We start from the raw sequence: 27,222 nt of genomic DNA on the forward strand, positions 1-27,222 counted from the left end.
CCTGGCCAGCTCCCCAGAAGAGTTGAACGTCACGCAATAAACATGTATTAAGCTCTTATTGTATACCTGGGCTCTGTGCCAAGACTTGATCACACAAAGATGAACGACACAGGCCCCTCTTGTTAAGAACCTTCCACCAAATGGGGCAGCAGCTCTTCCGTCTTGAATCCTCCTTTTCTGAGAAGAAGCCCAGGAGATTTTCCGTTTTGGGGGGACAGGCGGGCCTGACGCCGGAACACTGGGGGAAGGATCCCACCTGATCGATCTTCCTAGGCACCTCCTGTGCGCCCAGAGCAGTCACGTGGTTGACTGAGCTTATTTCCCCCTCCCTTCGCTCTTGCAAAGGCCCTTTCCCCGTTTTCTGCCGGAATGAACGCCAAGGCTCAGAGTGGTGCAGTGACTTGCCTAAGGTCGCACAGCAGTGGTGGAGCTGGGATTTGAACCCAAATGATCACTTCCTAGTTGCCTGCCCTCTTCTGCTCCATGACGGCATCTGCTGGAATCCACAGAAGAAGAGAGACAGGCCCTCCTTGGGAGCTTCGCACTGTCCCTCACTTCTTCCTCCCTGCACCCCTGATGCTGGTGCTATTACCCGTGCCATTTTAACAAACAGGAAGCCGAGTCTCAGAGCGGGGAAGTGACTTACCCAAGGTTGCACAGCCCACTGGTGTCCTGTCCTGGTCTGTTTGACTCACTGTGGCACCTCTGAGTCTGTGGGTGGTTTCTATGGCTAAACACAGAGGCGGTGGGATTGCTCTTCGTCACAGAATGGCTTCCGAGGCAAAGGGCTGCTTCCCCCGCCAGCAATGGCACACACATGCTCTAAGCAATGGAGTGGTGTCCCTGAGCAATAATGGTTTACAAAGCGGCTGCAGACAGCCGAGCAGGTCCCCCCCCCCCCGACCCCCACCCCGCCCTGCCCCGGATCCCAGACAGAGGGGGCTCCGGGGCAAGGGCAGAGGCACCTTCCTGGAGCTCTCTGGGGCTGAGCCAAGGGTGGGGTGGCAGGAGGGCGCCCAAGGCGACTGGGCAGGAAGCAGGGATCTGGCCTGTCGATGGTGAGGGGCCCAATCAATGCTATCTCCCCAGGACATGCCTGCCAGACATTGATTTCTGCCGCTGCTGTTAACTCCTTGTTTATGTAACGCCTGAACTTTGCACAACTGAACCGTTTCATGTGCAGAAGAGGGCCTGTTGCCATGAAAACCGGGGGCACATGACAGCGGATGCAGCGGGATCTCTGTTTTATTGGCCGGCGCTGGATGTATTTTAACCTTGATAAGTCAATAACTTTTTGTACAAAAGGAGATCTGCCAGGCGTGCTCCGGAGGGCCTGCTGGCCTTTCCAGGCCAGAGGAGAGGCAGGCGGGCTGGGTTAATCCCCTGAAGTCTCCCAGCACCCAGAGCTGGGGAAGACCAGGCCCAGCTGGCCAGGACGCAGGGGCGGCCTCGGGGGTCGTGGGAACCACCCCCACCCCCAATCGCTGTTTCCTGTTGGTGAAGGCTGACAGCTCAGTCAGAAACTTTCTGGGCAAAGAGACCCCGCCAGGGTTCAGACCTTAGGCACACACTCCCACTGGCTCAGGAGCTCTGTGCCACCTTGGGCACGGCGCTGACCCCAGCACGGGGTCCGCCGCTGACCCCCTCACGGGCTGAGGCAAGCTTGCAGTCCTGTATGAGGAGGAGGGGTATGGCCTGGCCCACGGTGGGGCCTCGCTGGAGGGATGCTGTTCTTGTCCTGGTTGCTGTATTTTACAGGAATAACCACTGATTGTATTTGTAGAGCCCATTAGGCTTTGGGAAATGTTACATTATTTTCTCATCATAGCCCTGAGACAGGCAGGCACAGGGTGGATAGTCCCAACTTTTCAGACAAAGAAACTGGTGCCCCGGGAAGTTGGCTGACTCGTCGGGGGCAGGGGGCACACGCCAAGGTGACGGCCTGACGGGAGGAACGACGCCCTCTCACTTCAGCCTGTCCTCCTCCTACCCCCATTCATAGGAGGAGCCCCGTGTTGTTCGTTCCCCAGCAGCCAGCCCCGTGGCAGACGACATGACTGACAGCCGCACAGACTGCCTTCCCTCTGAGGCCAGGGGCGGCCCCCGAATCCTCCTCCACACAGCTGGTGTTTGAGATGAGGTTCGTGTGAAACTGTGAACCCCAAAGGGCTCTAGGGTCAGGTCCCAGCTCTGCCACAAACTTGCCACATGAATTTGGACAAGTGTGTTCCCCTCTGGACCTCCGATCCCCAGTAATGGAGCAAGGGGGGCATTTAATGGTCCCCAGATTCTCGGAGGCTCTCCCAGGTGGACGGAACCCCCACCACTTCCTGATTCCTGTCCCAACAACCAAGGCCCCTTGAACGCTTCCCAGCTCTATTAGCAAATATTGACACAGAGCCTCCCGTCAGTGACGATGCAGGTGCTGGGACACATCGCAGTGAAGACGATGACAAAGAGCCCCTTCCCCCCGGAGCTGACAGTTAGACAGGGAGGCAGAAATAAACGCCAACCACAGTGCTCCAGGCTGCCAACAGTAATAAATTCTGAGCAGGGAAAAGCAAAGGATGGTGCTCCAGGGAGGGTAACTTCAGGTGGGGTAGTCAGAGAGGGCTTCTCTGAGGCGGCGACATTGGACCTGAGACCTACAGTACAATACTGAGCCAGCGTGCGAAGAGCAGAGGAAGAGTGTTCTGGGCAGAGGGGACGGCTTGTGCAAAGACCTCGAGGTGGGAAACAGCTTGGCACCTTCAAGCAACCAAAAGGCCAAAGTGGCTAGAGGCGTGTGAGGGTGGAGGGGGCCCGGGAGCCTGGCAGGGGCCAGGCCCTGAGACTACTTCAGCCCCCCTTTTGGCCTCCTGGCCCCGTCCCCCTAGGCCTGCCCCAGAGAGAGGCTCCAGGTACTGGGGGGCAGGGCTGGGTGAATAACAAGGTTACCGTGCTCCTTCCCTTCCCTTTTCTCCAGGAGGAGCATAAAGAGCTCTTTCTTTTCTGCTTATTAATAGCTCTGATTAAATTATCTCTGAAAAATCTACGTGGTGTGCACCAATGGGGGCTCGGCTCCCTCCAGGCTCTGGCCTAGATTACAGCAATGAGGGCAGGTGAGGCAGGCACGTGGGGGCTGGGAGGGAGGCTGGGGCAGGCCTGCTCCGCCACCGAATAAAGGCTCAGTGTCTGCTCCCTCCCCAGCTGCAGCTGAGCCCCTGACCCACCTCCGTGCGTGGGACAGTCACAGCACCCTCACCCAGACGCTAGGCCTTTGCACTGGCAGTTTCTCTGCCAAGAGCTCTCTTCTCTCCCTTCTCCCCTCAGTCACCTCCTCATGTTTCCCAGGGCAGCTGATCAGCCTTTCACCATCACCAGCCCCCCTGCCGGGCCAGGGGCTGACCCCTTCCCTGCTACCCTGGGTGATAACTGCTAGTTGCCTTCCTTGTCCCCCATGAAACTTGAGTTCCATGAAGCCAGAGCCTGTGTCTGGGTCATTGTTGAATCCTCAGTGACCGGCACAGGACAGGCCCTTAGGAAATGATGAATGAATGAATGAATGAATGAATGAGCAGAATTAAAGGAGGAATGCTCAGGCCTCAGCGAGTGAGGGCATGACTAATCTTATATATGTGGGTGCAAAGTTCCAGGCTTCAGGCCCCTGGAGCAGTGCCTATGTGGCACTTAACCCTGTTTCATAGATGAGGGAAACTGAGGCACAGAGCAGCTGAGGCTCATGGCTAAAAACCTAAAGAGTCGGGATTCATACCAGTACGTCTGATTCCCCCCCTCCTCCTCTCCCTGCTCTTCCTACCTACAAGAAAACAAAACTAAACTAAATGAATGGGCACATTCATTCATTGATTCAGAGATTAATTCAACAAATCTTTATTTAGCACTGACTGTATGCCAGCCTGTGCTAGGGATAAAACAGTTTGAATGCAGCCCTTTCCCTTGCAGAGACCCAAGGTTGGTGGGGAAGACTGGCAAATAGGTGGGCCATTATAACAGACTGGGTACATCTTTAAAGGGGGAAGCACTCTGGCCTGGAGGGTGGCAGTCAGGGAAGACTTCCCAGAGGAGGTGGCACCCTAGCTGAAATCTGAAGGCGGAGCAAGAACCAACTACCTGGAGGGAAGATATTCCAGGTGGAGAGGGGCAGCATGGGCTTGGAAGTCCAAGAGACACATGGGAGGATGTGCAGGTAGTGTAGCAAGGCTGGTATGTAGGGAGCATACAAGGGCAGTGAGGAAAGAGGTGCCATCTGTCCCCTTGTCCCCTCAGGGCCTCTTAGACCCTTGGCCAGAGCCAGCGTCAGGGCTTGACTGCCTGGTGGTTCTGAGGACCATGGCAAGTCCATCTTGACACTGATTCCATTCACATAATGCAGTTACTGGACACAAGCAAAAGCAAGGGAGGCTGGACTGAGGCTGGAAGTTGGGAAGGGGGGTGCATAAGAGCCAGACCTCAGGGAGGTGGGCACGTTGGGGGTGGTATGGGGTGGTAGGTACTGTGAGTGTGGGACATAGTGAAGGACCAAGACTGAGCACCTATTGGGGGGCGGGGATGGGGTGTTCACTGCCTGGAGGGGTGTGAGAAACACCTATCAGAAACCCCTCCACCTACATGGCTACCTTCAAGCCTGCTGTTGCCTGAAATCCCACCATTCGCATATCCTGGAGTCACAGACTTCAGAGAGGGTGGGGCTTTGGGATCTTCTAAACCCCTGGCTGTAAACTATAACCACTGGGGGCCTTTGGGAACTGCTGGGGTGAGGGGGGGGGCAGCTCCAGAGTCTGATTGGTAGGTTAGGTTGTGAGCCTCACTCTCCATTTTCCAGCAGAGGAATCTGAGGTCCAGAGAGGAGAAGAAAGTTGCCCTTAAGGTCACACCCAGTCAATTAGTGGCCGGCCCTTCATACAATAAATCAAGGTCAGGGGGGCGGGTGTTTGGGATCCGGTTCTGTCATCCTGTGACCTTGTACTAGTCACATGGCTTTCCTGGACTCTAAGATGTGGGTAATAACCGAATAGACGTCACAGGGTTGCTGTGCGGGTGAAAGGAGATAGAAATATGTGATATAAATAACACTGAGCACTGCCTGGCCCATAGTTGATGTCAAGTCATGGTTACCACAAGGGAAAAACCCCAAACGCTGGGAAGGCTGTGTGTGGCCCGCTGCCTGCTACTCCCCCTCCTGCCTCTTCCTTCCCAGGGTTTTGGTTGTCATGGTCCCTCGCCCTGCACCTGGCTTGGGTGCGCCATGCATTCTCCCCGCCTGTCCACACCCCAGTCCACCCAGAACGTTGCCCAGGCAACGTGCCCCAACGTCACTGCCAGTTCAGGCGGAGGGCCCCGGAGTGGAAGCAGCTGGCCCCGTATCACATTCCCAGGTAAATCGCTAACCCCCCCCCCCCCCCCCCCCGCCCCAACTCCCAGGGGTGGGTGGGGCTTCGGAGAGAACTAAAGAGGAGAAGGCAGCCAGCATGTGAGCTGCTCAGCAGCCTGAAACAGGGCCAGCTCCTGTCCTAGATAAGGCAGTAGGTGGCCTACTTGGGCCGGCCCTGAGCTCCCAGGTTCTGGGTAGGGGTGGTTGGGCTCCTGAAGTAGGCCAGGGCCGACTATAATCAGCTCATCCCGCACAGTGCATTCCGCAGGGCCTCCAAAGCCCTCACGTCTTGATAACCACAATCGGCATTTATTGAGCACTTACTGTGTTCTGAGTCCTTTCCGCCCAGTAACTCACTTTGCCCTCATAACAACCCTGTAAAGTAGGAATTAGGATATAGTGACAAGAGACTGAGGCACAGAGTCATGAAAACAAATGCTAAAGGCCAACAGCTAGCAAAGGCAGGGCTGGAACTCACCCAGGTTCTGTGGGATTCTAGGGGGGTCACATGGACATGGTCTGAGGGCGGTGGGAGAGTTCTGGCTCCTGCTTTACATTTCTGTAGGGATCCTGAGGTCGTTCCTGGAAAGCTGGCTCCCCAACTCGCTGTGTGATGGACACATGGCAACTGAGGGAACTGTTCCTCCCAGGACTCACTTTTGCCAGCTGTCAAATGGGACTGTTAAAGGAGCCAGTCATGGGCTCACAGGTAGAACAAATGAGAACCTATGAAGCTGCTTAGAAAGCAAAAAGCGAGGTTCCGTATAGTTTGATGGATGCACAATTTGGAACCCAGGTAGTACTGCGCCTCATTTTCCCCATCTGTTAAGTGGGGCAGTGCCTGCAGCCCATGGATGTGGTGAGGATTCCATGAGATAGAGTTTGGAAGGAGCTCGCTATGGTGTCTGGTTATATGGTTAGTGCTCCAGAGATCTCAAATGTGCTACCAAAACTCCATCACTGACGAAACTGTGCCCTGGGGCAAGGCACTCCAGACAGTGTCCCGTCACATCTCTTACCTCAATCTCCTCTGTAAGTGGGGAGTATAATACTAATACCTACCATATCCGTTTTCTCATTGGTGAAATGGGGGTGATGACAATACCTAGCTCACAGGGTTGTGTGTGAAGATTAGATAAAGTACTTTGTTACATGTGTTAGCTTCTTTTATTGTTTTCATTATTTTTAACAAATAGCTAACAAATGTGTGCTCAATAATGACACCGGCCAGGCCCTCGCTCCCCTCCCACCCCCTCCCCTGTGCCCGACAAAGGGACTGCAAGTACCAACATGCCCTGCACCCCCAGTTGGGACCCCTCCGCCCGGTGCCTGCGCGCTGCATACTGGGAGTTGCAGTCCTTTCGAGGTTGGCCCCGCCTCGCCCCAACTTTGGGGAGGAGGCTGGAGAGCCACCCTGCCGGCCTTTGAATTTTGCCGCGAAAAGCGCGCGTGGCGGCCCCTCGGCCACGCCCCCCGCAGGACGCGGAGCCGCGTCACCCTGGTAACCGCCTCCCGGCTGCCCCTGATTGGGCCTGACCGCGGAGGGCGGGCGGGGAGCGAGACGCCGCGGCTGCTGCGGGCGCTCGCGCCTGTCAGTCGGGCCGGAGCGGAGCGGCGGCAGGGCGGCCGGGCCGGCAGCTCCGCGAAGAGGCTGCGCTCACCGCCGGGGAGGGCGAAGAGCCGGGCCCGCCGCCTGCGGGGCCGAAGCGCACGGCACGCGGACCTGAAGCGGGCGAGACGCCGGCGCGCGCCAGGCGGCGCGAGGCTGAGGTCCCGGGAGCCCCCGCGCGCCGCCCCGGGCCACGGGCGCGTGAGAGCCCGGTGCGCGCCGCCCTGCTGCACCTCGCGAGCTCGCAGTCTCGGTGCGCCGTCCTTCGGGCCGGCCCCTCGCACTCCCTGCTCCACCCGGACCAGTGATTTCTAGGCGCCGAGGCCCCCTGGACTGCATCCGAGCCTCCGCCGCCCGCTGCCGCCGCCTCGGCTGCCGCGGCTCGCCGGCTTCCCCTCCCCCCACACCGGGGCTCGGAGCAGGAGGAGGAGGGGCCGGTGCCTTCTCGCCGCCGCTCTTTGCAACCTGCGGAGGCTGGTGCATGCCCGCGAGGCGCCCGGACCGCTGCAGGTGCGTGCAACCCCCAAGGAGAAGACTCCCCCGGCTCCGGGCGAATCTGGGGGCTACGAGCCGCGGGCGGGCGGTCGAGCAAGAGGAAGCAACAAAGACAGGCTGCAGCTGGGGCCGGCGAGAGGGGCCGCGGCCGCCGGGCTCCAGGCGCGGGCAGAGGGGGCGCCCCGGGGAGCGGCGCGGGCTGAGCTGCCGCCCTGAGCGCGACCCGGAGGGGAGGCGCAGCGCCGCCCGCGGGACGCGGTGAGCACCGGCCGCGGCCAAGATGCGCCGCCTGAGCGCCCCCGCGGCCCGGGTCCCGGGCGGGCGCGACCCCCGCTGAGCGGAGACAGCCTCCACCTCCGACTTCGGAAGGCGCGGGCGGCGCGTGTTTCGGCCTCGCCGACCTCATCCCCGTCCACCCGGAGAGAGCATCGGCCCCACGGGGGCCCTCTCGGCCGTTTCTGTCTCCTCTGCATGGCTGTCACCCCGCGAGCGGAGAGTCGCCGCTGAGACCTGGCCGATCCGGTGAGTTCCGCGAGGCGGGTCTGCGGGTTGGACTGGGGGCCGCCCGGGCTGGAAATAAAGGGCCGCGGACTCTCGGAGATCCTGAAGCCGCGGTGCCTCCTGACCTCACACAACTTGTCTGGACTCGCCAGCCGCCCGAGTGGAGGTTGGGGACCCGCTGGGCGGACTCTGCTGGGCCCTGGGCCGGGTGGGCGTCCGCCAGAGGTCACCCCGCCCCTAAAGCCAACAGCAGAAGTAGCAGGGGTAGCGCTCTGTCTCCCGAACATTCCCGGGGTTCCCGGGGAACTGTCGCGCCTTGGAGTGTTGGAGGAGGGGGCACCAGGAGGGGACAGCTTGGGGTTCTCCCAGGTAGCCTCAATCTTCAGGGGCATCCGCTCAGAAGGGCACGTGGAGTCTCCGTTACATGCTGGCGGCTGCTTTTGAGGATGGCGCTGAGTGTAGACTGTGACAGGGTCCCCTTATGGCCGGTATTCCTACAAAAAACTCACAGGTACACGGGTGCTCAGTGCACCCGTGGTGTGACGTCACTACCAGGCCCCTGACGTCATTGGGGTGGGGGTGGCCACATGACTTGTCTTGACCCAAGGCCGGAGGGGCGGGGTCGTGGTAACCAGGGCCCAGGCAGACTCCCCACCCTCTCCAGTCCTCTGACCTAAATCCCCGGTGCCCTGGGGAGGAGGGGGGCAGCACCAGCTGTCTCTGGTGATGCTGCTCCCCCCAAGGACAGGTGTCCAGCGTTGGTCACAGAGCCTGGGGCTTAGGACTCCCAGACAGCAACTTTCTGCTTTCAAAAAAGAGGTTCCAGAGCCCCCCCCCCCCGAACCCACCCCCGCCAGCAGGCTGATGGCCCCGGTCCCCCGAGAGCTGTGGGCCCCCTGCCTCACAAAGGGCTGCTCTGGGCAGGAAGACGCAGGTGCCCCATCGCCAGCCGGGGAAGGTGCCAGGAGCTGCTGCTCGCTGCTCCCCCCCCCCCCCGACCAGGGGGTCCCCCCGCTGTTCACTACCAAGATGAGGGCCTGGCCAGGCTTAAACTCCCGACTGCCCCAAGCCTTCCGTGTTGAGGATGATTTTGACAAGCTCCATTAAGTGAATGGAGGGCACATGAGGCCCATCAGTGCCAAGGTCTGAAGAAAGCACATCTCTGCCAAGGGGCCAGCTACGATGGGGGTCAGGCCCCAGCCCTCCCCTCCACCACCCCCAGCACAGGCCCTGTTCTTGTGAACTCACAGAGCCCCAGGCAGCATCCTGCTGCCCCTCTGATTCCTCTCAGCCCCTCCCAGCAGTCGCTGCCAGCGTCGGAAGTGGGTGAAACTGCTGTGATCACATTTCTAGGAAAAGGTTAGAGAACTGCCATTGCTTCCGTGGCGTGGGGTGGGGTGGGGTGGGGTGAGAGCCGAGGGGAGTGTATGTGAGGTCATTACAGAAGCCAGGCCCCGTCGCTATGCAGCAAGCATTTATTTCTGGTCTCCTACCCGCGGTCTAGCTAGATGAACAGGTCAATAAATACCAGCGGAGCTGCTCTTGGGGCCTTGCGGAGAGAGGATTTTCCAGCTGCAGTGGTGTGTTAAACACAGGCGTCCAAGGACAGAGGAGCAGCAGACGGGGGGGGGGGGGGGGGGGGGGGGGGGAGGCGGGAGAGGGGGCAGAGGGCTGTTTGCGCTGCCTCGCGAAGCTTCCCAGTTTAGAAACAAACTCGGAGTGCGCCAGAGCGCCACAGACACAGGCAGTTGGAGGTCCTCCACGGAGTGTTTACATTTCCTCAGCCAAGGCGGAGGGGACGGCTGTCAGAATCGGGCGATTCCTTCTGTTCGCTTCCCTGGGCTTGGCAATAGCACCAGGCGACGCAGGAGGGAGTGCCAGCTTACCCAGCACCTTCCCATGTGCCAGGCATTTTATAGGATCGCAGTGACTCATGTGCTGTGGCCCATTATACAGACGAGGAAACCGAGCCTCCGCGAGAGGAAGTGATGAGCTACAGGTGCTCAGCCAGACAACCTTAGAGGTTCAGCTCTCAATTGTGCTGACTTAAGAGTCCCAGGTCCTCTCACCCTCTTCCATGGGTGGAGGGGAGGCACCCCACTTGTTGGACAGGATCCCTACAAGACTCAGGGGTCACTGGCCCTAGAGGAAGTCTGGCCTCACCCAGATGTCTTGCCACACGGAAGCCCAGGTTGGGATCCTGCTTCCCCATTACCTACAGGACAGGTTGAGTAGAGTAGCTACTTCTGCCCTAGCCTTGTGGGCAGCCTGCTTCCCTCACCCCTGGCACCTTTTCCCAGCACTGGAGGAAGGAAGGTATGGCATGAAACCTGCCTGCCAGGCAGGGATGAGAGAGCTGGCCCTCGGCTCCTGGTCATCTGCCCTCTGAGCTTCCCTGGGTGGGGTGTGAGGCTGCCCCCAGCCATCCCAGGGACCCTCTTGGAGGCACCCAGCTGGTGGGAAGGCAAGGATATAGATGGGGCAAGAGCATCTTTGGTAGCTATGGCTTCCTGACCCAGCCTGAGGGTGGGGAAGGGCCCGGTGGGAGGGGAGCCATGTGACTCTCAGAAAGGACAAATGGGGGTCTGCCAGGCAGCGGAGTGGAGAAGTGTTCTGGGCAGTGGGTGTGGCCATGTAGCCAGCCTGTGATTCCGGGGGTGTGCTGACTGAGGTTGAGGGGTGGCCCTGGTGTCTGTGTCCTGGAGGCTTAGCCGGATGGAGAGGTGTAACAGGGGAGAGGATCCAGTTAGGGCTCCCTTGTCAGACATCCCTGCGCCTCCTTCCAGTCAGGCGTGGAGGGCCTTCTCTGCTCCCGGGCAGCCTCTTTCTCAAGGTTAACTGTCCGCCCTCCGTAAGCCTTATCACTACCTAATCCCACCTAAGCTCACCATCCGCTGTCCCTCTGAGCCATCCAGTGAGGGTTCAGCACAGGTGGTGGCATACAGTAAGCACTCCATAAATGCACATTCTCCACATGTGGCCACTGTTAGCCTCAACCTCAGAATGGGGCCTTTGAAAGACTTTCCCAGTCCCACTTGGTGCCAAACATCAAAGACCGCAGGGCAGGTCCAGAACTCCCACCCTTCCAGTTGCCTCTGCTGGGTCTCCCACCACCTACCCGGGGCACCCCACATACGTGGCTCCCCATCTGAGCTGCTGGGGCCTGGCCAGGGCGCCCCTCCCAGCCTCCTTCGTGCCCCCTCCACCTTCCAGTCCCTCACCAACCGGAGGAAGCCAGCGGAGCAGCTCATATTCATGAACCGTAATTCAATCGGCGGCGATTCGTCTGGGCTGGGGCCGGGTGAGGAGGAGGCGCGCACAAAAGGGCCGCTCTGTCACCTCCCGGCCGGGAATCGCCGCTCTCCCCGCGGCGGCCGGAGCCGCCTTTATTGTGTTAACCCATTTGCGTGTCAAGAGCTATTGTGCGCGTTCCCTGCCTCCGCCGGTGCCTCTGCCTGTGCGGGGCGGGCTGCGGGCTGCGGGCTGCGGGAGGAGGGCCAGCGCGGTCACCTCCGCGGGCGCCGCCCACCGCCCTGATTGGTTGCTAAGTGATTTGCATCCAAGGTAATCACTTTTATCTCAGAAGGATGTCGACTGTAATTATAAGCTGCTGACATCTTTTGAAATCTGCCTAATGACTATTTTAGTCCGCACTGGGTGGGGAGGGGGCTGCTGGAGGCTGGGTGGCAGGGGTGGGGGAGGGGGAGCTGGAAGGTGGCTGGGTTTCTTCGACCTGGACCATTGGCCCGTTAGTTTAGAAATATCTGAGTGCCTACTGTGTGCCTGGAACAAAAGACTGTGTGGGGAGGGGCGTTGCATTCCTGTTGGCGGCGTTAGTGCCATTTCAGAGATGGGGAAGTAGAGGCGCTGGGAAATGCGCCACCTGCCCAGAGTCACACACCCGCTGAGGCTGGAAGCGGCGTCTTTCTGACCCCCACATTCCTGTGTCGCCGCTGGTGTGGGGCGTAGACAGAACTAATGGTGATCATTCCCGGGTAGAGGTCACCTGCCGGGTACCTCCCAGAGTTCATATCGTAGCCCCAAGAAATGCTGGTGCTGCCCCGGGGAGGAAGCAGGGCACAGAGGAATTATGTCATCGCCCAAGATCACACAGCCAGAGAGTGGGGGAGTATGAGGTCTATTGGTGGGCAGAAGTGGGGTTCCAGCACCCCCTCATAGTTCCATTCTGTAAACACCTGTCATCAGCCTGGGCTAGGGCACCCTGCTGGCCACGCTCTAGGTGGCAAAGCGCTAAGGAAACAGACTCCACGGGAGTAAGATGAGGCTGCAGCTAACTCACCTTATGGCAGAGCCTGAGCAGGGCTGGAGGGGAGGGTACGGCTGGTCACGGAGGGCTTCCTGACAGGGGGTGTTCGCTCTGGACCCAAAGACTGGGTGATCTGCCCGGCATGCAGTGAATGGGGATGTCACTGGCAGAGGGAGTTTGAGAACCAAGGGGCATGACCAAGAAGAGCAGGGAAGCTTACAAGAGGGTGGAGGTAAACGGTGTGCAGGGGCTGGAGCGGGATGGAGGTGGAACACGGCTCTAGGCCTCCAGACAAGTCACTTTACCTCGCTGGGCCTCACTTTCCTCGCCTGTTCAAGGGAGTCAGGCAAGTTTTCTCACAGGCTTGTGGGTGCAATGCGTTAGAGTGTGTGGACCGCTCGGGTGGGCCCTTCAGAGCGGGGTGGGCAGGGCTCGGGCCCCAGCCAGTCCTCCTGGCCCCACAGCAAATCGGCATCCCAGCCACAGCAGCTGCTTGGGGCCCTGGGAGCCCCTGCCATTGTGCCGAGGGCACGGGGGACAAAGGGGGACAAAGGCCTGCGAGGTCAGGGGGGAAGGCCGAGGCTGGCTGTGAACAGGCGCCTGGGGATGGGGACTTGATGATGCAAAACTTAATGACCCGGAGTCTGTGGGGAGGGGCCTGCCTTGGAGGAGGAGGGAGGGCCAGCCGCCAGCTGTCTGCTCCACCGATTTGCTGCCGAGGCAGGGTCAGCTGCCCCACAGGATCCAGGTCTGAGCGTGGCCCCGGGGAGGCAGAGGGAGCAGGGCCTCCCGGCCGAATTCAGTCGCCAGGCCCGGCTTTGGGGCTTGGCCCTCCCCCGAGCATCTGAGTAACCTCAGCCTCATTATCTGTCAGATGAGCCGGGGTCGGCTTTGGAGGGCAGCTGCGAGGCTTGGCAGTGAGGGAGAGCAAGTGGGCAGTAAACAGGAACTGCTATTTTTGCTCTTTATTCATCCGATCATTCAGAGAGATTCAGTGCTTCGTGCCAGACTCCCTGCCAGGTGCCGGGGATGCAAAGATGAATAAGCCCAGTTGCCTTGAAAGCTGGTAAGGCCTCCAACACATCATCACAGTGCAGTGAGTCCGTCACCACAACACAGGAATTCACAGTCTGCAGGCCCTGTGCCAGGAGCTGGGGCACAGCAGATACGGCCCCTGTGGGGCCCCAGTCTCAGAGGATGCTAGGAAACCAGAGGTGAGAGTTATTACTTCCCGCTGAGGGAGCCAGGGAGGGCTCCCCGGAGGTGGAGGCATTTTCAATTGCAGGCTTTGGGGCTTCTGTCTAAACACCTGTGCCTATTATTGGAAATCACAGGACACTGGTGACATCTGCTTTGTGCAAGGCTGACCTCTGGCTTTGGCATTCTGTTCTCTCGTTTCATCCTTACGTGGTTTGGGGACGGGTGTTTTCCTGCCTGCTGTACAAATGAAGAAACTGAAGCTCCGTGAGGTGAAGCAACAGCTTGGGGCCATGTGGCAGGTCAGCAGAATCCCCTTTCTTATCCACTCAGGCCTTTGCCTGTCCTCTGCCTGTGAGGGCACTGGGCTGGGTGGGCTGCCACCCAGAATCCTTGAACAGTGGCTGAGAGGATCCACTTCTGGGCCAGCTGTTGCCTTTATGAGCTACACGACCTTGAGCAGGTCATCCCCCACGCCAGCCAGGCCTCAGCTGCGTCCTCTAAAATGTCAAGGATGGCAAAGCCATGGCAGGTCTGGCTTGCTTTACACTGCTGTGCCCTTGGCAGACATCGCCAATCAATTGCTGCCCTCTTCCCCTGCTGAGTCCTTCCCCTGACCTTGGCTTCTGTCCAGGGCTCTGGGCAGGCAGCATGAATCAATCAGCAGGGTTCTTTCCAGGGCTCTGGGCAGGCAGCACACATCTAGGAGCCGAAGCCCGCTTGCCTGCCTGGCCTGGAAGAGCTCAGGTTCCCCCTGGCCCTTCTCCTGTGGCTTAGCGGCCAGGGCACCAGGGCGAGGGGTACTGGAGGGTCTTCTCTGAGGATATGGTTGGTCCTTCAGACACAAGAGCTGTGGAGGGAGAGCCGTCCCATCACCTTTCTTCATCTCCCAGAGCCCTGAGTCCCCTGCATGCAGCCAGCTCCTGCTCGGTATGCGTGCTCTGGGCATATTCCGGGTGCTGTCCGTCCGAATGATAGTAACAGCGTTGCTTGAGCTCCTCCTGAGAACAAGGTCCGCCTTGGCCACCCTCTCCTTTGTCGTTCTGCAGAGCACCTGCGGCACCCGTCAGCCCAACAGGAAGAACCCTCACCCCATTTTAGAGATGAGGACGCCGAGGTCAGCGTGGCCCAGAAGAGTAGTCATGCCCTTGCTGAGTGGCTGAGCTGGCATGCACACCCAGGTCTCCAGCTCCACAGCCTGGAGCAGGGCTGAGCATGGCAGACGGGGCAGCCTCTCTGGAGAAGGTTTCATTAAAGGCTGGCTGGCTTCTGGCAGGCAGAGTTGGGCCTTCTGGGAAAATAGAGGGACCTACGAGGTGGAGGGAACAGCATGAGGAGCAGCTCAGAGGCAGGCAAGCGTGTTTAGGCGGAGGGAGTAGTTGTGGCTGGATGTGGACAGCACGTGGAGAGAAAGGGAGGGAGGGAGCCAGGGCTGGTCTTGGCGTTTGGACTCGGCCCCTCCGTAGTAGGGAACTGGCAGCTCTGTGAGCAGGTGAACGACCCAGTCTGTCTAAGGATATTTATTCAATGTCTCCATCAACGCAGGGCAAGGTCAGCTGGAAGCTTTAGCCCAGAACCGTGCCTGGCACACAGTAGGTGGGCATCCAGGAGATGTTTGTTGAGTGAATAAATTAATGCTTGCTGCACTGAAATGCTCCTGACCTCCGTGGGCTCAGCTGCAAGGAGAGGCCAGCGTCCCTCTTTCTAGGAAAAGTTGAACGTCGGGTTGGGGGTTGGGGCTGGAGAAGGGAGCCCGGGTCAGGGGCTTCCCTCCCAGCACTCCCGTCCCTGCTGCCTGCCCCCCAGACCCTCCTAGACTTTCTAAGAAGTGCCCCCGCGGTGCTGCCACGCCTGGCAGGCAGCCTGGACCCAGCGCTTTGGGGGATAAAAGATGAAGGTTCATGACCATTTTTTAACTCAATAAAGGGAGAGACAAGCTGCAGGCTGCAGCGGAGATATAATTAGTTCGTAGCAGTGGCGCTTTCTTGATTTAGCTTCTGAGAGAACAAGACAAGGATGTTATCCCCAATTAGCAGGAACATCCAGTCGGAGCCTCAGTAGGTGAGATAACAAGCTATTTTTATGACTTTCTTTCCCTGCTTGGAGGGCGGGGGGGGGGGGGGGGGAAGGAGGCTCGGGGCCCGATTTCTTTTCATGGGGGAACAATTATTAGCGACCTCAGGATTTCCCAAAGGCAAATGATGTATATTGTGAACCCAAACAAGCACGCGTCTGAGGTGGCAGGCTGACCTTTGGAGGCCAGAACCAGTGGAAGGGCGTGGGCCCCTCTGAGAAGGCTCCCAACCGCAGAGAGCCCATTGGCTCGGCAAAGGGGAGGCCCCGGCCCTGGCGACAACTGCCTCCAGCTCCCTACCTGCTGCAAGGAGGCAGAAGGGCCACTCCCCAGGGAGAAGAAGGAGCCAGCCCTTGGCAGCTCTTCTTGGCACACCCTAGATTCTCTCTGCCACCTGGGCCAGGGGTCTGGCCCCTCCGCCTGGAACCTGCCACTTGCTCCCTGTCTGCCGGCCCCCGTTATGGCTTGCCCGGCCCGACCACCCTCCTGCACCCGGGTCCCAGGCCCAGGCTCTGGCAGGGGCTGAGTGGTGATTAACTCACCCTGTCCACCGTCATTACCCCCCCAGCCAGGGCGCCCGGCACTGGCCAAGTCTCTGCTGGGCAGGGAAGCCCTGCCAAGCCCCACCCCGGCTGCCTGGCCTCACTCCGACTCCTGGCGAGGGCTAGGGGATGCCCAGAGAGGTAGCTGGCATGGCTGGCATGACACCCCAACCGCCGGGCCCCAAGCCCAGAGCAGGTTCCTGGGCCTCGGCCCATCCTGGGGCACCTGGCCCCGCCCTGCCTCACGTCCCGCCTCCCTGTCAGTGCGGAGCCCGGCGCTCGTGGTTCAGACGACTGACAGATCCAGCCATGCAAAGTGGGAGTTTAATTGCAAACAGTTTTTATGGATCATGGGCCCATCTGTGCCACCATATGCAAAAGGGGAAAAAAAATCCGCATTAAAATTTTTTCTCCTTGCCCCGCCCCCCGAAGCTGATTCCAAAGGAAACAGTTGCCAAGGGTTTTCTGGCTGTAGCCAAGCACAGAGCTGGGACCTGTCCCAGGTCCTCCCTGTAGGGCGGGCTGGCAAACTCAGGGGCCCAGGTGGGGCAGGGGTGAGGAGCCCCATGGAGCCTGCCTGCTGAGGGGAGGCGATGGCCTCAGCCAACTGCCAGCGGTTCCTGTACCCACTGGGCTCGCTCGGCTCGGGCCTTGGCACAGCTGCAGCTGTTCGCGTGCTTGCTGCCCTTCCCAGCCGCCTCGCCGGTGCTGTGCGTGTGGCCTCTAGAGCAGAACTTGGCACGGCGTGGGCACCGCACGAGGTTGTGTTGTGTTGTTGTTTTAATCCTCACCCGAAGAGATTTTTCCATTTTTCTTAGAGAGAATGGGAGAGAGCGGGAAAGAGAGAAACATCGATGTGAGAGAAACACATCCACTGGTTACCTCCTGCACATGCCCCGACCAGGGCCTGGGCCAGGGAGAAGCCTGCAACTTAGGTACGCGCCCTTGACCAGAATCGAACCTAGGACCTTTCAGTCCACAGGCCGACGCTCTATCCACTGAACCAAACTGGCTAGAGCAGGGGTCAGCAAACCGCGGCTCATGAGCCACACGTGGCTCTTTGGCCCCTTGAGTGTGGCTCTTCCACAAAATACCACGTGCGGGCGCGCACGTACAGTGCGATTGAAACTTCGTGGCCCATGCACAGAAGTTGGTTTTCGGCCTGGGCGAGTCTATTTTGAAGAAGTGGCGTTAGAAGAAGTGGGGGGTGTCGGTCGGGTGGGCGACGGGAGACGCGGTGCAGGCGGGCCCCAGGGTATGCATTCAGCGCGGGGGAGGTACATTGTTTTGAGGTACGTTCACTGAGGTCGACCCCTTCCCACTCTCCCATCCACACTCGTCTATCTGTAACAAGTATACAGGACAAGTGTGGATGGGAGAGTTGGAAGGGGTCGACCTCAGCGAACGTACCTCAATCAGACTGAGGACTTTTTTAGCAAAGGCCAGCTTAGGAGTACCCTAATTAAGTTAATAACAATGTACCTACCTATATAGTTTAAGTTTAAAAAATTTGGCTCTCAAAAGAAATTTCAATCGTTGTAGTGTTGCTATTTGACTCTGTTGACTAATGAGTTTGCCGACCACTGGGCTAGAGCAACATCACACAAAGTTGATGGAAATTTGAGAATGAGTGTGCTGTGGGTCCCACAGACGAGGCACCTTCTCTACCATTTCTAGCCCAGGAAGTGGGCCCCAGGAGGTAGTCAGTGGCTGCCTTGATTTCCCTACCTGCTTCAGAGAGGCGTAAGGAGGCTGGTCAATCCCCCTGGGGCTGCCCAAGCTCACAGTCTCCCTCTTCCCGGTGGTCCCTCCTGCCACGGTGCCTGGCTCCCAAGATGAGCCTCACCCAAGGGTGAGCCCTCCTCCGGCCCTGAGAAAGGGCTTCCACCCGAGGCCTGAGGGGCTGGTCGTCAGCGTTCTGGAAGGATTCACCTCTGAGGCAGCCTGCCGGGGTTCCATTGCCAGGCACCTCATCCCAGCAACTTCAGACTGTTGTTTCTCCCTCTCTGTGCCTCAGTTTCTTTTGTAAAATGGGGATAAGTTGATAGGATACTGCGTGTGAAGGTCTCATTTCTCTTCCCCAAGAGAGGGTCTTTGCTTTGTTCACTGATGTCTTCCCAGCATCCTAATCAGGACACTTGATGTTTACTGAATGAATGAATGAATGAGTGAGTGAGTGAATGAATGAATGCATGCATGAGTGAGGTATTTGGAGGGCTCCAGGGCGGGAATGAGGCATAGGCTCTTGGCTTGCCAGAAATGCAGGGTTTTTACACCCTTTCTATTGAAGTCTGGAACCCACTGGGCAGCCTGGGGGTTATGAACTCCATTCTCCTGATGAGGAAAACTGCGGCTCTCAGAGATCAGGAGACTCTCCCAAGGCCATGCAGCTGGAAAGCGGCCGAGCTGGGACTGGAACCCTGATCCCTGCGACTCCAGCTGACCAAGTCCCTGCCCCTTCTTATGGGTGAGGAAGGTGAGCCCAGTGGGGAAGGGATGGGGCCACAGTCACACAGCAGGGAGATAGTAGCCAGGTCTGTGGTCCTTCCTACCCCAATGACAAGATAAGGAAACAGGCCCTCCAGCCTCAGACCCAGGCCAGCTGAGTCCGCTGCTCTCCCCTCCCTCCCTGCCTGCCTCCCTCCCTCCCAGAGCTGTGCCTGGGATCACTGTGCTGTGGGTTTCCCTATCAACGTCACAAGCCAGCAGCTCAGTGTGTGCCAGCAGCCAGGCCCTATGCTAGGGCCCCATGCCCACGGCCCCAAGGCCTGGTTCTTGGCACAACCCTCCCACAACAGGTAGCAGGAGAAAGGGGGACCCCTGGGACCCAGGCAAGCACAGGCTGGCCAGGCCCCTGGCAGGAGCCCAGCCCAGGCCAGGCCCCAGGCAGCCCGTCCCCGCCTGCCAGTGATCACCAGCTCCCGTTGTAATCATTAAAACTATTAGAAGGAAACGTTCGCTTGAAGCAAATGTCAGGCGCCGAGCTCTGCTTTGTAAACGCTCACAATTAATGCCAATCAGGCCCGGAAAAGCCGGCCTGGAATCCTGTCTGTTTCGTCTCGTTTGTCAGCTGGTGCGGCTTCATGTTGCACATTTTCATACAATTGCTATAAACATAAAAGGGAAGCTCCGCCGTGTTCGCGGCGCCCGGATGGTGCGCTGACTTAATTACTTGGTATTCCGCTGCTCACTTGGCCGCCCTGAGCCCATGAGGGAGAGAGGGGGACTCTGTGTGGCAGGGTGCAGTTCTGGGGGTCAGCAGGGAGATGGGTCAGCCTCCAGGGCTGAGTCTCCTACCTTCCCCCCCCCTCACCCAACCCCCCGCATCCCAGCCACGTGGCCCACGGAGCTGAGGATGTCTGTGAAACGAGCCATCTGCTAAAATGTTTGCAAAACCCTGAAGGAGGAAAGAGGGACTCAGTCCCTTAGACCTGGCTTCAGGCCCCTGGTCCACCTCCTAGAATGAGCCGTCGGGTTTATTGCCGCCTCCTGCACGCCAGGCACTGCCCGCTTGCCAGCTGGGCCTGTTTCCCGTCTGTGAGTACTAGCTGGGGCCGGGCTCTGGGCTGGGCATCAAGTCTTTTCTCATGTGGCTGTTGCACAGACTCTTCGAGGACCAACAGGAGCGTGAGGCCTGGAATCCCACTGCTGGAAGCGGTAGAGCTGGGATTTGCACCTGAGTTGCTGGACTCCAGAGCCCATAACCATTCTACCACCCTGCTAGGCCCTCCCTCCCAGGCAGGGTAGCCATAGGTTGAAAGGAGATGAGGGAGCTAAAAGTCGCAGCACACAGTAGGTGTTTCATGAACAGTAGCTATTGTCATCCCACTGCCAGCAGAGGCCAGGGGCAGTGGGCGGCTCAGGCCCTGGCCGGAGGGGCAGCACCAACACACATGGACTTTGCTGGATGGAGAGTGGAGGGTGGAGGGCTCTACAAGGGGTGTCCTTCCCCCTCCCTCCCCAAGGGACTGTGCCCCTCAGGTCTCAGGGTAGGGCTAAGGAGGGAGGGGCTGAGAGCATACCTAGCCAAATCCTCAGACACTCCTGCCCGCCCCCCCTCCCCCAGGTGCCTCTGATCTGGCCCCAAGGTGCTGGGTGCTAACTGTATGCCAGGCTCCTCATCACCTAACTGAACCCTCAGCATCCCAGGAAGGTGGGCCTGTTCTTATCATTGTCTCCACTGCAGGGATGAGAAGACAGGTCCAAACTGACCTGAGGTTACACAGCTAGAAAGGGGGGAAGCTGGAGTCAGACGCATGTCCAACTTCATCTACTCTGAAGTCTTTCTCATGCCTTCCCAGCCCACTCCCCAGCGTGGCCTGGATGTGGCCTTGCCACACACTACGAACCCTCCCAAGACCCTTTTGAGCTCTCTGGCTCCCTGTGGACGGGTCTTCTGAGGCCGGGCTGGCTCTGCAGGGACACACCAGCCTTTGTGCAGGCTCGGGCCAGGCGGGGCAGCCACCAGGGTGGGGAGAGGGCAGTGCAGCCAAGCGGCCAGGGATAATGCTCAGAGCCAGGAATAGAGGCCCCTTTGTGTGGTGCTCAGTGGGGGAAGGGCTGCTGCCAGCTGCCACCCTGTGCGACCGGGGAGGTCTGAGCTCTCCACAGAGGCCTGTTGCCACCCGGGGGCTGGCCAGGAGCCTGTCGTCGTCTCCCTGCCACCTCCTGCCGCCATTATTTGCCTTCCTCTCATTTCCTGGGGCCTCTGGCTCCTATGGAGCTACTGGCAGCCATTTATCACGTTTGCTGTGGGCATACTATGTGCCACCACTGGGCCAAATACTCCGCCAACCCTGCAGGTAAAGGGCAGTAGCCACATGTGACAGATGAAGACGCTGAGGCTCAGAGAAAATGGGAATGAAACAGACTCCAGGCTTGGGGGGTGTGGGGCCCAGGTAAAGCTGAGCACAGTGCCTACTACGCGCAGTCAGCCGGCACAAGCGTGGCCTGGGTTTCCCGCATCCCTAATACGTCCTGGGAGAGGTGAGCGGGCGAGCTGAAGCAGTGGGCGGTGACAGGGGTGTGGGGTAACTCAGGAGCATCAGCACGTGGCAGCGGGTTATCTCTTTGGGTCCCTCCTTCAGCCCCATTTTACAGGTTCACAGACTGAGGCTCAGATAACTTAAGTGACTGGTCAAGGATCCCAGGGTCCCATGGAGCCACAGACCAGGGGAGGTAGCGTCCTGGAAGCCCCGCGCTTAGTCTTTTCCTGGCTCCCACAGGCCCACTGGGCAGCTGTCCACTGCAGACACTGACCAAGTCCCTGTGTGATCCCGGCGCGGTGGGACGCCCAGAACCACCACCGGAAGCCCCTGAGGCCGTTTGGCTTCCCACGGCATTTTGCAGCCTCCTGGGACCAGCTCACCGTCACCGGCCTGCCGGCCGTGCCCTCCACTGGGCCTTTCACCAGGAGCGCCCTAACCCCTCCCCCTGCTTTCCTGCGTGCGCACACACCTTCTCTCCAGGTAACTCCGACTGGCCTCTTCCCTAAATACCCCCTGGTTCATTAAGGCTTGGAGTCTTGTACCCTGCTCGCTGCTACCAGAGCCCCAATCCTTTTCATCTCTCTTCCAGCTCTTTAGTATGGCACATAGTAGGCCTTCAATGAAGTCTGAAACAGAGATACAGCCCTGGCCTTCTGGGACCTAGTCTCCACCTAGTGGGAGAATGAGATACAAACAGACCGTTGACAAGGCTGCATGTCCCGGAATGGGGTCAAGTGCAGGGCAGCCGAGGAGCAGGACGCTCCCCCCCTGGCTCCTGCTCTAAGAAGGGAGCGAACACTTCCGAGCCCCGTCTGTGCTCCTGAAAACTCGGCCACCTCACCCTCCCGAGGCGAGGCAGGGGGACAGGTGGGACCGGAGACTCGGGGAGGCAGCACTGGCTGAGCCGCCCAGCCTCTGAGGGCGGAGCCTCGGCCGGAGCAGGCCCTCTCCAAGGCAGAAACCGCAGGTGCCCACGGGCCCACCAGGTGGCACGGTGGACACCGCGGCGGCCACTTGGCTCGTGGGGATGTGGACTCAGTGGTTCCACGGCGGCCAGTTTTCATCTGTGTTCAGGAGAGACCAGACGGTGAGAATTTTTGGTGGAATTTTTTTTTTATTTTTTTTTTTATTAAAAATATGTCACTGTTCCCCAGCCACGGGGCCTCAAACCCCCCGCCAGCAAGGGCGCGGTTATCGGAACTGCTCCTTCAGGAGCCCCACGGCCGCGGCGGCTGGGCTCTGCTCACACACAGTTCTGAGCAATGGCCAGCACCTTGGAAAACTCGCCTTCCCTCCGGCGCAGGCTGGTGGGGATGGGTGTCTTAATGTGGTGGGGATGGGTGTCTTAATGCGGGTCCCCACCGGCTTCCCGTTGTCCTCAATGAGGACCACGTTATTGGAGTCGAACCTGGGGGTCATCCGAGGACCAGGCATGCGGTGCCCCACAATGAGCGCCTTCTTCTGTCCCTTGATGGCCAGCAGTATCCGGTCGCCCACCTTGCCCACCCCATTCTTGGTGTACACGTGGATGCAGCGAGGAGGACGATGGTACGGGGTGTTCCCCAGGGCACTGTTGTCCACCACACGCACCCGCGTCATCTTCTGAATTGCACCCAGGGTCCCGGTGGTGCTGAAACAGCGCTGGCTGAGGGCTCTGCTGATGTGGGTGAAAGGGCCCCTCAGCCCAGGAAAGAAAGCCATGGGATCCCAAGAGGGCAGATCCGCTCTCGCCGCCCCGGAATATCCCGCCACGGGCCCCGGGCCCCTCCGGCCAAGCGCCGCCTCCCCCCCCCCCCCCCCCCCCCCCCCGCACCCCACGCGGCCGCTCCCTGCGCCTGCGCCCGGCTCGGCTGGGCGGCCCCGTTCCCAGTGTGCGCGCGCCCTGCGTGAATTTTTTCTTTTCAGTATTGGCAACCAGGTCACAATTTTTTTTATTTATATGTTACTGCAGCAAACAGGGCACACAGAGCAGGTGTTTGTGGGGTTCGCACCCTTCAGAGATGTGGTGCTGTCTGGGTGGAGGGTATGATGGGAGTCCCAGGACGTCTCACCTTCCCCATCCCCAGCCAGCAAGCGCCCCCAGAACCCAGAGGCAGCTCCACACACCCCTCAAGGCACCCCCAGACGCCGCCTTCACCACCAGAGGCAGGAGGCAGGGCCTGAGCCCCACAAGGGCACCACCCAAATAGCTATAATCAGCAGCCTCGCCAAGACTTCAAACTCACCCAATTATCCTGTGAGGGAAAAAACGCACAAAATGAAAACAAATTAACATGTTTGCATAGAAGCTGCTGCAGCAACACACACAGCCGTGAGCACGCACATGCTGGCACGTGCCCCGGAAGGCTCAAGACACCGCTGCCACCCTCCCCCTCCACGCCTGGCACCCACCTGGCAGGGCTGGGCTAGGTATGCCAGGCTGTGCCCACTGCCCGAGGCCAAAATGTGCACGAGGCCTAGCAACTCGATTACATTTAAGAAACACATAAAGTTCATCATGTGCCAAAATTCAACCTCATTGATCTGAATCCCTTTCTTCGGATGGGAAACTGAAGCACAGAGAGGTTAATTGACCTGCCCAAGGCTGCACAGCTGGCGTGTGGAAGAGCTGGGGTTTCCAGCCCGTGTCCGTTCTCCTCTCGCGCCTCCACCCTGCCCTGCCTGCTCTCCCACCGGAGGGCTGTGGGTGGCTGGTCATGATCACAGCCCAATGGCTTTGTGTCACATGCCTGATATATCAGTCCCTCCCTGGATGGCCTTGGGCAAGCGGCTGCTCCTCTGTGCCTCAGTTTCCCCTCCTGGAAGATTGGGATAATAACAGTCCCTACCTCAGGGAGGCAGGAGAATTCAGGGGTGAACCACTGCGATGTACTACATGTGGTGGCTACGCATGGGGTGCGGTCCCTCCAGGGGGCTGCCCTCACCCCCCCCACCCCCCGCCCACACACACACTGCTCAGTTGGCCCTAAAAGACTTGCTCACCAGATTCCTTGAGCCCCGCTGGGTGCCTTCAGCGCCGTGTCAGGTGCTACCCTTGGCCCCAGGAGCATCCAGCTGCGGGGCTCAGAGTCTCCCTCTTCCGGAAGGCTGCTCCTCCTGGGAGTGATGCCCCTTCTCTGGGCTTCTTCGAAGCTCCTCCTGACCCAGGGTCGGGTGGTTGGGCAGCGTGTGCCTGGTCATCTCTGTTGTGTCTGAGCCTTCTCTGGTCCCACAGCCTGGCCCACAGCAGGGGCTCAGGCAAGGTCTGGCGATGGAGCCGTCCCTCCTCCCCACTCTCACCTGCGGTTTTGGGGGCTTGGCCCTGGGAGTTGTAGGTTAAACTGTGCCAGGAGTTTGGTTTTAGTCCTTGGAACTCGAGGGTCCTCAGGCCAGGGCTGCAGACACCCCTAGTCCCTTCCTCCCACTCTGAGCAGCCACTGACACATCCCTTCACCTCTCTAAATCCCTTGCTGTCACCTCTGGCCCATCAGCCTTGGGGTCTGTTCCCCCTCATTTCATTGCACAGTTTACCACCTCGAGTTTTTATCGTCTCTGGTGAAAGCTGACGACGGACATTGCTGGCACAGTGGATGGTGGATTTTAAGGAGCTGAGAGGGCAACAGAGCAGCCACTGCCCCTGAGCGAGTGATCACACTCAGTGTGTGCACCATCGGGCTTAGTGGTCACCATGGCCGCGGAAGGAAGATGTGGTTTCTAGCCCCATTTTTCAGATGGAGAAACTGAGGCCCCAAGGGACTCAGTGACTTGAGAGAGAGTCCTGCTATTGAGTGGCAGAGCCAGTTTGGAACACGGTAGTTCTGGGTTTGTGCTTTAGCCATGGCCTTGGACAAGCCCTTTCTGGATGCTGCGGTCAGAGGCTGAGGCAGGCAGTGCACGAGGACCTGGAGAGTGAGGCCCAGTGGTAGGATGCCGTGCTGGTGGGGCTGGCAGAGCTAACTTCATTGGCATCAGCCTCTTGGTCTACGGTCATGCGGATCCCTCAGGGCCAGGGGGGAGTTGACCCAATGCCCACCTCAGGGTCGGCCGGTCCTTTAGGACATGGGGTGCTCCCTGGAATCCCAGCCTTCCCTCGGCATGGCCTGCCCCAGACTTGAGTCCCACTGACCTGCCTCCACATCCAGCCCCAGCACGTGGCCTCGGGCAAACCCTGTCCTCTGGGAGCCTCTGCTGCCCCGCGCCTCTCAGGTGAGCTCCGGGCTGAGACATGGTGTGCAGGATGCAGTTGCCGCTGGATGAAGCAGCCCAGACGTCCCAGGGGGCCTTCCTCCCCTCAGAAGCTTCTGGACGCGAGGGGGTGGGGCGGCATGTGACAGTGGGCCTCCGAGGAGGCTTTTGCCCGCTTACTGCCAGCCCTGTCCCTCTGCCCGTGCACCACTGTGTTGACCAACACCCACTCGGTTCTCTGGGGTCCCAGTGTCCCAGATGTGTAGAGGGGTTTGTTGGGTTGAGCTGGTAAACTGTGCAGTGAAATGGGGGGAAGAGACCCCAAGGCAGATGACCGGAGAGGAGAGGAGACTGTCACGGAGTGGGGACCTACTGAGCATATGCCGTGTGCCTGGCCTCGGAGCAGAAAGGGACTGGAGTTGGGCCTGTGAGGCCGCGTCACTGCTGTTCCCCTGGGCAAGCTGCACAGTCTCTCTGGACTCAGCCTCCTCAGACAGGGCTGTGGAGAGGGTCGCGGGAAGATGACGTTCAGTAGGAGTTGGCTGAGAGCCCGGGAATTGCACACTCAGAGGTTCAAACCCCGCTCCACCCCTTGGGGGTAGGGGAGGAGCCAGTTCCAGTGGCCATCCTGGAGCGGTGAGTGGCAGGGGGCGTGGCTCCCTCCTGCCCGCCCTCCTGAGGCTCAGAGAGCAAAAGCTAGGGGCTGGCCGGGTCCACGAAGGAGGGGGAAGGTAACCATGACAGAAGTAACAGCCTTTAGTCTTTGGAAATGACAAGTCCGATGCAGAAAAATTAAACCGTCACCCGACTGCCCAGAGCTGAGCACTTGGTCTCATGATGGGGGCGTTCTTCCCAGGTGTCGGGCCTCCAGGGAGGGTCTGACTTCGCCTGGCATAAATGACCCTCCCGGTCACGCAGGGCTCACGTGTGTGCGTTGCTGATGGACATGGCCTGGCCCCGGGCCTGACCCCGAGGAAGGGCCTGCTCCGTGCTCCGTCGGCATGTTCTGGCCTGAGCTTCCGGGAGCCACCTGCCTGCCAGGAGCCATTGTCTGGCAGGGGGGCTCCGAGCCGCCGTTGTTCCGCACACATCTGATCCTGTCTTTTCCACATCAGATCATTTGTAACCGTCACCAGGCAGTCGGCCCGTCGCCGATTCAATCTCGGCTTTGTGCTGTCACAGCCGTTTTTCTGCGCCAGGCTGATTCTGAAAAGAGGCCCCTCTCCTGGTTCCGCTCTTACAAATGGGGGAGGGGTGGGGATCTTGATGTGTATGCATGTGTCTCTGTGTGTGTACGTCCCCCACGCACGTGTGTACACACACACACGGGCACACTGTTCTCTGCATCTCATTACTAAGGGTAGAATTTGGAATGAGGTGGGTTGACAAGGGCCCTGGGCTGCCACCTCTGTCCCCCTCCTCTGCCAACTGCCCACCCTGAGCACCTACTGTGCGCCCCAGTGTTCAAACACAGGAGAGGATGTGCAGTAGAGATAGAGGCTAAGTCACTCAGCAATAAGATAATTTCACAGCGGTGATGACCGTGAAGGAACTACAGCGGTGATGGGATAGTGGCCAGGGTGATGGAGGACGGCCTCTTGGAGGAGGTGATGTTTGAGTTGAGGCGTGAACGAGGAGATGGAGCTGACACACAGAGTTAGTGCTACCCAGTCTGAACTGGGATGCCCTGTAAGGGGAAAATCCACTCCAGACTTCAAAGACTTGATATGAAAAAAAGAAAAATATCGTATTAGTACTTTCTGACTATTGATTACATGTTGAAGTGATACTATCTTGGATATACTGGGTTAAATAAAATAGATTAAAAATGATTTCTCTTGTGGGTCCTAGAAAATGTATTAAATTTTCATTGGAGAGCATTATTGTAGAATTTTTAGGTGGAAATAAAAGTGCAGATGCAAAGGCCCTGGGATGAGACCACAGACCCCGGGTAAATCGGCCCCTTAGAGGGCCACTGAGCAGGGTGGTCGGGGAGGGACAGTGCTGGGAG

General features: G+C 59.1%; 1 pseudogene across 1 annotated transcript; it reads right to left on the reverse strand.

Annotated features, from left to right (window-relative positions):
- Nucleotides 1–21,926: 21,926 nt before the first annotated feature.
- LOC308535178 (large ribosomal subunit protein uL14m-like) lies at nt 21,927–22,800 on the reverse strand (annotated as a pseudogene). The gene has a single exon. The product of its transcript is annotated as a large ribosomal subunit protein uL14m-like (transcript).
- Between the last annotated feature and the right edge of the window lie 4,422 nt (nt 22,801–27,222).

The sequence above is a fragment of the Myotis nattereri genome, assembly GCF_964212035.1.
Source record: "Myotis nattereri genome assembly, chromosome: 19".
Lineage (NCBI taxonomy): Eukaryota > Metazoa > Chordata > Mammalia > Chiroptera > Vespertilionidae > Myotis > Myotis nattereri.